The sequence below is a fragment of the Cupressus sempervirens genome, chromosome 10, assembly GCF_028749045.1.
Source record: "Cupressus sempervirens isolate cs-2001-9-10 chromosome 10, ASM2874904v1, whole genome shotgun sequence".
NCBI lineage: Eukaryota > Viridiplantae > Streptophyta > Pinopsida > Cupressales > Cupressaceae > Cupressus > Cupressus sempervirens.
In genome coordinates this window covers 796,172,985-796,187,885 of record NC_143127.1, presented here as the reverse complement: position 1 = coordinate 796,187,885, position 14,901 = coordinate 796,172,985, and positions in this window count along the sequence as shown.

The following is a 14,901-nucleotide window of genomic DNA, read 5'->3' as shown; positions in this document are numbered from 1 at the left end:
GGGAAATAAGTTCTCATTAGGCAACATAATCACACTTTTTCTTTTCTCTTTTTATTTTTATAGATGTCTCTCTTATTGTGATCTTAGAATTGATGAAGACTTTAGTCTCTGGGGGCTTGAGGATCTCTTTGTCTCTTTGATTTTAATAAGATTATATTTTCATTACAATATACTTTACTAAGAATTTGCATCGATTCCACACTCTTGCTAAAGTGGGGGCTAAATGTATTGTTTTAAAATCGAAGCACTTCTATGTTAAGAGTGTTTATCCCTTTGAGTAAGTAGTCTAGGGTTATGTCAAGTGCCTTGAATGGGTCTTTGTATGGATCTGGTTGTTTTTCCCCTATTCTTCTTCTCTCTCTATTTCCATCCTATTTCTGACAACATGCTTTATGAAACTGAGGACTTTGACTTCTAGGTGAAGGATGACTTGCTGGGTCAAGGTCGACCTTGACCCTTACCTAGGTCAAGGATGAAATCAACCCTAAACTAGGGCAGGGTCAACCTTGTCCCTCACCCTAGGTTCATTTTTTAATTTCTGAAAGTTTTGGGATCTTGGGCTTTAGAAAGTTTATTTTCCTGCTTCTAGGTCAGTTGTTTTGGGTTTTGAAATGGTATACTCTTAAATTACATAATTTACTCTAGGTCCACTTCTAGGGATTAAGGTTCAATGGGATTTAATGCTCCTATTTCATCCTTCTCTATGAGTTAGTGCCCTAAATCTCTATATAAGGAAGCCTTATTCCCTCATTTTGACATTCACAATTCATGAGCGCATACACTATCTATGAGAAAAGTTATCATTCACCTACTATGCAGTGAAGATATTATATGTATCAAGCATTCAAACATTCAAGATTCATCAAGTAGATCCATTGTTAGCCATTAAAGGATTCAATCTCTATAGAACCCACTTGTTAAAAATTTCTCAATCCATTTTCATCCATGCCTTTTCCTATGCAGAGATACATTCAAGATTGGTGTTGAAGATCTAATGCCATTGATTTGAGACATCCTAGATACATTTTAAAATACATTTGCATCATATATACTTGTGGATTCAAGGATTTGAATCCTCCACAAGGATTTCAATATAATTTTGGTGAATCGTTTCATTTACTTTGTTTACATATATTGCAATTTCAATTATATTTCAAGGTTGATTCCAAAATGGGGTTTGACCAAGGAAAACCCCCCATCCAAAAAAACAAATCATTTTTCTTGCAGATACAAGTGTGGAATAGTGAATTGAAGAGTATATTTGCATACCCTTTTTGTCAATCTTGTGGGATCCTTGAATAGAAATTTCATTAGAGTTGTGTAGGTCAAGGCCAACTTTTTGGGGTGCAATTGTGCCTCGGGGTAAGATTGTGCTTCACTATTAGGGTCAAGTTTGACCTCCCTTCAAAAAGACAAAATATTTTCTATGGCTCGACATTTTCAATCCAAATTAGGTTGCGAAATTCCCCCAAACTATTCATAGACACCAAAAAAATACCACTTTCTAGATTCAACATTAGTATATGTCTTTTATCTATTTTAGGGTTTAAGCACATGTTCCTCATAATAAAAAGATCATAAAACATCATTTCTCCCTATTTTCCATCACATGATCCATTTCTACATTGGTCACTTTCTTGTGCTTAATCAATTTGGATCAATCCTTTTGGAAATTAGGGTCAAGAAAGGAAAGCTTATTTTGTTTCTATTCAAATGATGAATTGTAAACCATCAATTGAGATTTAGAACTTTCATAGAATATCTATCTAAGGAGGATTCTAACCGAGAGAGAGAGAGAGAGAGAGAGAGAGAGAGAAGAATGCAAATAGAGAGAAATGATATGCATGTGGGAAAAAATTAACAAGTGAAAAAGAAAATAACAGAGAAAGAAAGGCTAGGTCTAGAATCAAAGTAGTGAAGGACTTAAAGGAGATATCAAATCGAGAGATCAGATTAGACATTCTACCGATTAGATCCAAAGTCAAATTGTAGAGAACATAGAGGGTCAAGCACTGAATCAATTTTGGATAAGGGAAAATCTCTTAATTGAGTGATCCTAATAGAGTCCTTACTTAATTGTAAGTGTGAAATCCTTTAATAGCATAGGACTTAATAGACTTGATGCTTTTAATAAGGTAGACACCTCATAGGGTAGATTATATATTATAATCAAACGTTGTAACCCTAACAGGTTAACTTTATTGTTGCAATAGTGAAGATTTATGGGTCTCAATCCCACCCCAGGTTAACCAAATCATTTGTGTTATGTATTGAATATTTCATGAATTTGATGTATGCATTTACATTTTAGTATTAGAGTTTTAATATTAGATCTAAGATATGAGATGAACTAGGTATGAATTCAATAATTTGGTTTTTGAAATTAAAGCTTAAGATTCTAATTCACACCCCCCTCTTAGTATCTTGTTGCCCAATAATCCTTCCAAAAATTACAAGAGGGCCCAAATAAGGTTATCGGATTGATGTATGAAAGGGAATGGAAACAAGTTGATGATAGCTATTATAGGCAAATTATTGAACACCATACATATAATCTAGAACAAACAACAAAACTACCAATTACATGCTTACACCTATTTCAAAATAAATCCAACCATTCATTCAAAAAAAAAGGAAAGAATTTGTTTTCTAGTCCTTTTTCCATTTCCCCCTTCCACCTCTCCTCCTTCGTTCTCTAGTTGTTGATGCCACCATTTACAAGATTCAGGTCTTTTGTGTATTTTTTCCCCCACTCCCTAGTGTAACTAACCCAAAAGTCCTTAATTCTCTCTTCTTATCCATCAATCAGGTAGGGGCATTTTTTTGGTGGATAAATATCATGGAAAAAGAAAAAGAAAATAGTTACTTTAAAAGAAAACAAGTGTATTTTTTTTATTTCTACATTGACTTATACATTAACAAAAAAATTTAAAAGCATTATATGTTAGCCAATACACCTAACATCATCAAATCCTTCATATACCAAATTCATTTATAACATAGAAAATGCTTCCATCTTATCACATTATCATTAGGGAAATTGAACAAAAATAATATGCCGCATAAAATTAAATCATGTTAAACTAAGTGTGTGTGTGGGTTGCTTTGGATGATCTAATTTATCCTCTTTCAGGAGGCTAACCTTCCCTACCTTAACCAAACTCTCATCTTGGTGTTCCTGCATCCACTCAGACACTCACAACAACAAACGAGTTAGTATTCATCATAATTAGGTAATTAGATATTGAAATAAACATTAACATCATATCATAAATCATCTTAGGAGCATCATATATGAAATGAAAAGGTGGCATCACCATAACAACATATATGCATCAATTTGTCACATAAATCACACTAATTAATGCTTCACAATGCAATAAGTTGATAATCAACTTAAGTTTCTTGAAACCATGTTCAAAGAAAGGTTGACCAATCAAATTCAACTTGATCACCACATAAGCAAGTAACTAGACTAGATGACAATTGAGACGTAGCATAGATTCATATTTGGATGTCTTCAAGGGGGGCCTTGACAATCGGTTTATTTTGGTGGAAAGATCCACTTTTTTTGGGCTTTTCCTTGTGGGTTCATCAACCCCTATCTTCTGATTGATGTGGCCTTTTTTAGTAATAGAGTTCAATCCCTATGATTATGTCAATACCTCCTGGTTGAGAGTGGTGAGGGGCAATGTTTGGTGGTTGGTCCCATTACTCTTATGCGGTGTTTTCATTGACTTTAGTTGTACTAGAGGATCATCTTGCATATGTGGGTCACCCTTATTCATTCAGAACCTTGACCTACTTTATTGTTTGGCCATTACGTTGTGCATAGTTTTGGATCTGGAAGTTCTCTTTCTAGCCTCTTTTGCATATGTTGGGGGAGGCTTTCAAATTATTTTGGTCTCTTTCCATGTTTAAGAGTTGGGGTTTCTATTACCAACATTGGATGTTTTAGTCCCTTTAACATGTGGCTGGGAGCCTTTTGTTTTCTTGTATCACAGTCTATTATAAGGTGCTTGTGTTTATATACATATGTGTGTTCCCACGCACATAATGAATGGATGTATATCGATAAGTATGTCTGTATGTACTATCCCTTTTTTAAGTTAATAATGGTTTCATGAGGAAATAATTAACCACATATCCATGACTCTATTTAAAACTCTTTGCAGCACTTTGTAGAGCAACTGAATACTCAACTTTAGTTGTTCAATTTCTACATCTATTAATGGACATGTGCATCATAGGTTCTTATTTAATTAGAAATTAGGTTCCTAAGGCATCGTGATGTTGTTTGTGAATACATTTAATTCACTCCTCCTACAAATTTGTTTATATGTATATATCGATAAAGACGGTGCTTATTTATTGTTAACATTATTTTATAAGTATAAATAAAAAGAATTTAATTACATAGATATCAACTATATGATTTAAGGAGCACGTAAATATTTCTAAGACATTAATTATAAATTATCTTATATCTTTACGCTACAATATTTTTCAATTTCTTATATTGATAAATATTTTCACTTTTATTTCCTATATTTTTAAATAATAAAAAATAAAGATCGTAAATCATTAAACAATTTATTTGAGCTGTGCTCTCTATAATTTTCTTAATGTACTTCATAAAATATTTTTTTGACAAAATTTCAACCTTGAAGGAGTAGTCAAATAGCTCTTAAATTAGATATAGTTTGAACGTAAAATCCTAAATCTCAAATAGTAACAAAGAAAAAAGAATTCTGAATCCAAGCAAACAAATTGGTTAACAATAGTATGTATAAAATGTACGAACTCATTTGAAAAGATAGATATTGAAGCTATTTAAATTCGATCGAATAGAGATGTGATAATAATGCTTTCTTCGCTGTGGAGTTTCCAAAATAAAAAGAGGGGGGAATACAAGGGCGAGGATATCGTTGCATGCGTAGCGCACTACACCATAACAACCCCTGCAAACCCTTGTCTGAGATCCAACTGTCTGTGCAAACTGTGACATCCTTAGGCATCATGGTTTCATTTTATCGTGAGGGAAACCATGGAGAAACACCCCATAAGTGGTTTGTTAATCAACTCCATAACGGAGACCGGTTTAGGGTTGAATTGATCAAGAGACGATATCAGTCGTCCTCTTAACCATTTGAAAGCGGCAGACCAACAGTTTGCAGACATTCCTCCCTCTGGCATATGCAAATAAAAAGTTTAATGGAGTAAATAATTAGTTTGAGTTATCAAATTCTTAACCAATGTGGGACTAACACAATATGCAACAATCTTCAATTTTACCATCAAACGCTCAACGAAAATATTCATTTAAGATGAATGGAAAATTTATTAAGTTTCATGATTAATTTCTTTTCTATGTGAACCATGAAATGCTGAAAGAGCAGCTGCAGGTAACGTCCAGAACATCTACAGGGCGGAAACATAAACCATCCAAACTCCGGGTATTAGTGTCTAGCGCAATTATGTTTCGCTCGATATGTAGATCATCCTCTCTACTTGTGGAATATATTCTCCACACAAAAATTGTCTGTTCCCATAAAAGCATGTACATAGTTGGAAATGTTGTTGGATACATGTATGCAAAATGTAAAAGAATAGATAAGGTATGCGAACTGTTTGTCAAAATGTCTTAAATAGAACAGGGCCATTGGTGTCTAAAATAGGACAGATTAGTGTGGTATATCAACGATTTCAATATAATACTTAAAATTGAGTTGATTCAAAGTTTTAAGAAAACTTCAAGCACATAGAATCCACGACCTGATATAGCACTCTCTGTTAGAAGAGATGGGCATCGACCAAAGCGCAATGAAAGAGGAGTTTTTATTGTGCAATACTACTATTGCAGCTAGCTAAACTGAAATGTTTGCAAATATTTCTGAATAGGAGAAGCAAGTAATTTCTTTGATTATATACCTAAAGGAAACTGCCATTTAGTGTACGCCTATGCACATAATGAATTCCTTGAAGTAAACAAGGGCTTTGTGGAGCTTTAGTCCCTGCTGTGTGGTGAGAGAGGTGAAAGGGGAGAGGAATAAAAGGCATTAGAAACTTTGAAAGAAGATATTGTAAGGAGAGAGGATTAAGTGAAAAACTCAATAAAATCATACTTTGTAAAAGTTGTATTTGGCAAATTGATATTCTTGTTCTCTCAAGGAATTATGCTTTACTATTTTAATAAAATTATGTGGATTTTATTTAGTATGTGTTCTAATTGTAGCATTATTGAAGAGCATTTTAGGTTTCTATTCTATTTAAAACTATAAAGTTATTGGATAGAATATGGAATGGAAAAGGAGAATTCAGTCAGGTGCATCTTTAGCTTGTAACTAAAGTTGTTAATGCTAGTAAATGTTGTCATGAATCTGAAGTTTGATTGCTTTACTATCTAGTTTAATTAGTAGGAAGATTAATTATTCCTATAAAACATGGAGTAGGATTAATCATCCCTATTGAACCGCCCAAAAAGGAAGCCAGAGGTGGAATAACAAAAATGCAATCAACGGCGGTTGACTTTTGCTTAGTTACTATTGTTAACAGTAGACACGTCTGATAGACGTGACTCAAGTATTTGTCACGGCTATCAGTCATGACTCCTCATTAATTCACCCTCGCATTTATATGTGATATCGATCTCCTTTACTGTAAAATATGGTGAACACATAATTACAATAAGTCTTCAAGTTATTATACAGCAGAAGGATTCTGAATATCAACTTTCAGTACATTGTAGTGCAGGAAAGAATTCATACCATCTTCAGTCTATTATTACATTCTGATCCTAAACAATATTCAGTATAATATAAGACTTAATTCTAATACTTTAACATGGTATTAGAGCCAGGTTCCCTTGAAAAGAGCATTACTACTTAAAAGGAGGATCCTAAAGACCTCACTATTATAAGGACAAGATTGCAGACTAAATATTGGTGATTCCAAATTAGATGCATAAGGAAATTTGTATTACATTTGTACAATGCTAAGAAAGGAAGACTTCAATTTTATCTTCTATTATTAGCAGCAATTGCATAGGAAAGGAAATATGAAGTTTCTAAAAAGTGGAATTCGCAAGATCAAAGCAAGTAGTGAAGTAGCAAGCATAGACAAATTATGATTATGCAAGAATCCAAGGGAAGATGTTGTCGAACAATTCTAGAGGCGTGTGTGACAGCTTAGTGGGTTCCATGGTAGAAGTTTCTGCTCTAGATATGTATTTTGAAAGGATCATCTCTGCCACTGCAAACCAATGTTGGCCATCAAAATTGAACACTCACTAGAACTTGATAGGAATAGAGGGAACAATGAAACACAAGGAGAAGCAATATGGTCGAAGTTTTGGCGGCAATCATACATAGCAACTTGTATTTTCAGCGAGATCAAATAATAGAGGATTATATAGATTCTATGTTGGCACATAATCACAATAAACGATGAAGAAATGAAAATTGATCACAAGAGATTTTAATGTTATTGGCTCGACCTGATAGTCTATGACATGAAAACAAGGTGGAGTGCATGCTTAAAATAAAATCTAAGGGACATATAGATGCATCAAGCGGTAATATCATCTGATTCAAGGTATCTACAAACACGTCAAACCAAATGACAAACATAATTTATACATTGATGTCATCACATACCTGCGGAGCCTTGAAAAAGTCAAAGAAATGGACATAACAAAAAAAAATTGGCATCCAACATGGAAGGAAGTAGATTGAAATTTCTAAGCAAGTTGACATGACCATATAACCCAACAAATAAAGTCTATAAGGAGTGAATAGTAAACCATGGTAAAGAAGACCATATACTTATTCATTTGTGAAATGGCCCACCACGGAGAGGGAAAGAGTTTTATGATCCCTACATGCTGACCCACTATTATTATCTCTTTTCAAACCTTCCTTGCAAGAGTCAGAGATTTGCATTTGTATCATCGATTGTACTATTCACCATAATTATCACTTCTCCTCATCTTAGTTCAAATGATCAAGTAACTAAGTTGCTTGCTGACTTTCTCTATGGTTCGGGGCCTTCATTTTGTATGTTGCCTTTGTATACTCATTACTGCTGATTTGGAAACTCGCAGTGCCTCACCTCTCAACATAGTTGCTATTGCTGAAGATGTAGATGTAGTGCATGTTTCAAGGGTGTTGTTTAGTATTTTTTTTATGAAATATTTCTTTCATTGTTGGCTGCATACCCACGATGTCTTTTATTTCAGTCACCCAATTATGATGACTTGGTAGGATTTTACCTTGCATGGCTTTGTTGTTATATGCAACACTATTTCATCAGTACTGGGTCTATCCTTCAGCTATTCACACATTATATTGGCACAACTTATGGAAGCATTGTTGGATCAAGACAAATGATGCACAAGTTATATTGTTTGACACCACAAGGACTTTATATTGATTGGAAGGACTTTAGATTATGTGGTATTTTAATTCTCCACACTGACTTGGAACAAAAATCATCAGCCCCCATTAGTCAAGCAACATAGCTTTAGAATTCATAGAACCGAAAGAAATTCAAAGCATTGTAACTATTTGTAGAAATGATGATAAACAAGCACATGGGCATGGGATACATTGTGAAAGCCATACCAATATGGCTTGAGCTACAAGGAGATAGGTTGTATGTCTAAATATATGCAAGTTTGTTTGTGCACCTCTATGTTCAATAATATAAGAGTGGGAATCTAACATTGTAAGGGGGGAATGATAACCAATGTTCTATTCCCATTTGAACTGTCCTTATATGGGAGTAGAAAAGACGTACTCAAATTGTTTGAAAAAATCTTACATGGAGGCATTTCCTAATTTGATGCATATGGACCTTCATTAAAGCAACTTATAGTATTATTGCAGATAAGTATTTATTATCTTTAGGTATTGCATGTATCTACTCTTTGTAGTCTCTCTCTTATTTTGTATTTCTATAATTACTATAAAGAGCTATTTTCCTTGATCTTTTCCTTTGTATTTGAGGATGTTCTTGCAGGAAAAGAAGATTGGTACATTAGGCATGCTACCAAATATTGTGAAGACTCAATCTTATGATAGTGGTTCCAAGGAAGCTATGATTTAGGATTCATGAATCATCTGATGATTAGGTTGAGTAATGTGATTTTCTTGAAGAAAATATCCTTGATGATTGAAATTATGAGAGGGAGTCTAACAGTTCATTAGAGGAAACCTTGGAGAAAGAGAGGGAGCAGAAAATAAAAATGCTTAAATCAAACTTTTGATGACATTGGTTTAGAAGGAGTAGACCTTGTTGATAGAATTCAACACTAGTCAAAAACTATAATAGCTAAAGGACTATGATTCATGGGATAAAGTCTCATGTATGTAGGCTGGAAGGCTTTATGTTATCAGGATACCCATTGAACTAAGGAAGCATGACATGACTTGCTACCAAGAAGTTAGAAGGATGATAACAAATTCAAAGGAAGTTTAATACTTCATCGGATAGAACCTTGTGCTAAGAGGTTAGAAAATTTGATATCAAACTAAGAGGGAGAAACCTTATTCTTTGATATGTTTATGGTGAATGTTGTGACAAGATCACATCATAGTATTCATGGAGACTTCATGTGAACTTTTGATGTCATTCATGTATGAGCTTGTTCCCTATGTACATCATGAAGAAGTGACGACTTCTAAATGATTATCACTTGTATAGGAGAAGTTATTGTAAAGTGACGTCCTTACAATAACTTGTAGCATGATTCATTTTTGTGAAAGTGTTTCATGTAAGGGTATTATCTTGTAAATCAAACAACTAGGCGGTTGATATCATTAATTTGATTATCTATAAATTGTTTGTATAGATATATTTTCGGTACTTGGTGTATATCATGCCCTGATATTTTGATAGGCCATTACCACACTGAGCATTTGGTGATCATCATTAAGTTGATGTTTCTGATAGGCCATTTCTTTTGAGAGATTGGTGAATATCATGAAATTGATATTCTGATAGGCCAAACTTTCACATGTTACAATGTTTTATATTTGACATTAGATAAAAGAAGCCTTCTGATCAAAGACTTCTTATTCATGTTTTCCTTACTAATCTAAGAGGGAGTGTTAATGTGTAGATTAGTTGAAGAGTTATTCATAACTCTTATAATTATACTTATGTTATTTTATATATGAATTATTTGATAAAATTATATATATATATATATAGTTATTCTAAATATAAAATTAAAACATAAGTTATGATTATATGTCTAACTCACATCGATATAAAAGATTAGAGCTTCACATCAATTTTAACTAACAAATTGGATTCACTTTATCGGCGTCAGTATATAATAATGCAATCAACGACTGTTGACTTGTGCTTAGTTACTATTGTTAATAGTAGACATGTCTGATAGACGAGACTCAAGTATGAGTCACGGCTATCAGTCGTGACTCCTCATTAATTCACCCTCACATTTATATGTGATATCGATCTCCTTTGCTGTAAAATACGGTGAACACATAATTACAATAAGTCTTCAAGTTATTATACAGTAGAAGGATTCCGAATATCAACTTTCAGTACATTGTAGTGCAAAAAAGAATTCATACCATCTTCAGTCTATTATTACATTCTGATCCTGAACAATATTCAGTATAATATGACTTAACTCTGATACTTTAACAGTATATATTGATAAAAATGGTGCTTATTTATTGTTAACATTATTTTACAAGTATAAATAACAAGAATTTAATTACATAGATATCAACTATATGATTTAATGAGCAAGTAAATATTTCTAAGACATTGGTTATATATGTTACAATATTTTTCAATTTCTTATATTGATAAATATTTTCAATATTATTTCTTATATTTTTAAATAATAAAAAAATAAAGATCATCAATCATTAAACAATAAATTTGAGCTGTGCTCTCTATAATTTTCTTAATGTACTTCATAAAATAATTTTTGACAAAATTTCAACCTTGAAGGAGCAGTCCAATAGCTCATAAATTATTGGCGAAGATTAGTTTGAACGTAAAATCCTAAATCTCAAATAGTAACAAAGAAAAAAGAATTCTGAATCCAAGCAAACAAATTGGTTAACAATGAGTATGTATAAAATGTACGAACTCATGCGAAAAGTCAGATATTGAAGCTATTTAAATTCGATCGAACAGAGATGTGATAATAATGCTGTCTTGGCTGTGGAGTTTTCAAAACAAAAGAGGGAGGAATACGAGGGCGAGGATATCGTCGCATGCGTAGCGCACTACACAATAACAACCCCTGAGAACCCTTGTCTGAGATCCAACTGTCTGTGCAAACTGTGACGTCGTTAGGCATCATGGTTTCATTTTATCGTGAGGGAAACCATGGAGAAACACCCCATAAGTGGTTTGTTATTCAACTCCACAACGGAGACCGGTTTAGGGTTGAATTGATCAAGAGACAATATCAATCGTCCTCTTGACCATTAGAAAGCGGCAGATCAACAGGTTGCAGATATTCCTCCCTCTGGCACATGCAAGTCAAATGTTTAATGGAGGAAATAGTTAGTTTCAGTTATCAAATACCTAACCAATGTGGGACTAACACAATATGCAACAATCTTCAATTTTACTATCAAACGCTCAACGAAAATATTCATTGAGGATGAATCGAAAATTTATTAAGTTTCTTGATTAATTTCTTTTCTATGTGAACCATGAAATGCTGAAAGAGCAGCTGCAGCTAAAGTCCAGAACATCTACAGGGCGGAAACATAAACCATCCAAACTCCGGGTATTAGTGTCTAGCCCAATTATGTTTTGCTCAATATGTAGACCATCCTCTCTACTTGTGGAATATATTCTCCACGCAAAAATTGTCTGTTACCATAAAAGCATGTACGTAGTTGGAAATGTTGTTGGATACATGTATGCAAAATGTAAAAGAACAGACAAGGCATGCGAACTGTTTGTCAAAATGTCTAAATAGAACAGGGCTATTGGTCTCTAAAATAGGACAGATTAGTGTGGTATGTCAACGATTTCAATATAATACTTAAAATTGAGTTGTTTCAAAGTTTTAAGAAAACTTCAAGCACATAGAATCCACGACCTGATATAGCACTCTCTATTAGAAGAGATGGGCATCGATCAAAGCGCAATGAAAGAGAATTTTTTATTGTGCAATACTACTATTGCAGCTAGCTAAACTGAAATGTTTGCAAATATTTCTGAATCGGAGAAGCACGTAATTTCTTTGATTATATACCTAAGGAAAGTGCCATTTAGTGTACGCCTATGCACATAATGAATTCCTTGAAGTAAATTATCTAGATGCTAAATTATATTTATAATTACCGTAATTTTATTTAGATTTGAAAGATACATTTGCTACATTTATTTGAGGCATTCCGTAGAACAATTTTCATACCCTATACGTAGCTCCAAGGTGGCTTCGAATATAGTATCTGTCCAAAATATCTCTTCCATTATCCTTCAATGGATATCCATTCCACGTTCCAAAGTGCCCATTTTGATGCAGTCGGCATGGACAGAAAGGTTGTGGCAGCTACAAATTGCTTTCAGCTGGAGCAGTGCATAAAAGAGCATTCTGAGGTCATATTGCATATATTTAGTCTTTTTTAGTGTCTGTTTGGTTTGTGGAATTGTAGAAATATAAATTTTTATTTAGCCAAATCAAGGATTTGCAAATCTTCATTCCTATTTTTGATAATTTCCCTGAACTGTTTGTCTCGCTTGGAAGATGAGTGTGAACACACATTCTTTTGCACAAGCTTAGAGTTACAGGCAAGCTCCAAAAAGTAGTCCAATCTATTGGTTTTGCACTCCTCAAAAAATATAACCAAGGTAGTAGGAAGTTGGAAAACCTTGTTTTGAGACAAAATTAGAAGTTTGGTATTCTAATTCCATTTTGTCAATTTTAAAACAAATGCAAAAAATTTCAAATCCGCATTTTGAAAAAGCCAATTCTTGTCATCTTCCACAGACCAAAGTGTCAAACCTTCCCCAACATTGTGACCCTAATGTTATGTGGTATATTTCAACCTCTAATATAGATTAATTTTGTTTGTAGACTCATTATCCTTTCCACTTTATGAAAGGACAATGTGTCAAAAGTGAGAAAACCTTATGTACTTTTTCCTTTTCTTTTTGAGTTAAAACTATATTTATATATTCATTGAATTATATACATGTATATAAACTTAATGACTAAATTGTACTTGTTTACTTTGATCTCTTTATGCTTCTAGACTAAGGTTTTCCACACCATCTCAAACTTTAAGACTATTCATTGTCATGTGCCTTAATCAACTTCAATAGTCATATTTACTATCAAATGACCAATGGAAAAAACAAAACTATTAGAGTGATTAAATTAGTATATCACTATCGCATGGTCCTAGCCTATGTTGTTGATTCAAATATGGATATGTGAATCAAATGCACGATGCATGCTATGTGTGTGTGTGTGTGTGTGTGTGTGTGTGTGTGTGTGATGCAAGATGTGTTCTCCAATCCTTCGTAGAAAGCTACAAGTGTTCAAAGAAGAAATCATTATGAACCTCTATAAGATGAATCATGTAGTAAATATGAACAAGGACCTAGTGATTGTGAAAAGGCATGGGAGAGGGATTAAATGGTGTCAATGACATTGTACAGACCATGAGTGTGTCTAGTATCTCAAAATAGTTAGTTGTTGCTTGATGGATAGAGGTGCTAGGAGACCCATCCACATTCTTAACCATCTCTTAGATTCTCATCAACCATTGACATGGAGAAAGGCATGAAAACTCATTTTTCATCAAATTTATGAAATCCATCACATCCACCTCACCAGCAACATTTTTGCCTATACATATTGGGAACCTTTTCTTTCTTCTTTCTTTTTCCTAGAGTATTAGCTTTCTACCTACATCTCAATTATCAATAATATTGATGCTATGTTTGGTTGTTAAGGTCTATAGTGGGTCCCATATAAAGAAACACCAATCTATTGTAGGAAAAAAATCTCATGCTTCCTATATAAAAATTTATTGCAAACTTCGTTTTGGCACATCCCAAAAAATTTCTTCTTTAGTTTTAATACTTTGTTAGCTTTCGTGAGAATCTGGGTGCCCATGAAGCACTTCCTATGTGTGTCCATAAGAAATCCATAGAAAATCCAACATCTAGAGGCATCGACATCCACTTCTAGACATGCATGTTACACACTTGTAAGCTAGTTCCTAAGAATAACTGTTGAACTCTTTTATAATCCTAGTATCATTGTAATATTGATATTTATACAACTACTATGTTCTTGACCACTAATTTCAATATGTTTTGGTTTGTCACATTCATAGACATATTTAGGAGTACAACACTATTGGCTACACCATTGCACCTCATATGGGGGAAAGCACTAGTTTAGATATAGTGTTACTTTTGTTGTTATTAGATATTGATTACAATTCTATAGATGAGGTCAAATGCAAGTTTTTAGTAGTATCTAAGAAGAGGCCTTACTACATAGAAAGGTGACTATGCTAAGCAGTTTGAAATCAACTAGTATTTCCCATTTAAGGAAACAAGCATCAACTAAGAGACATCAGAGGAATTAGAGGTGCAATGCAAAGAAATTTATTTAAGTAGTAAAATTAACACTAAAAAGAGATAAATTACATTTTAATCAATTGCAAACAAATTTATTGAAATTACATATACAATTATACATTAAGGTAATACATTTGTAAACTGTAATGACTTATTCAATGTCAATGCTTGTCATTATGATATATGCATATCTACCCCATCATTCTACATTAGTATCGTCCACATGATATCACACACACACACACACACACACAATGCTCTTCCATAATATTAACACTAACCTAAATCATGACCATAACT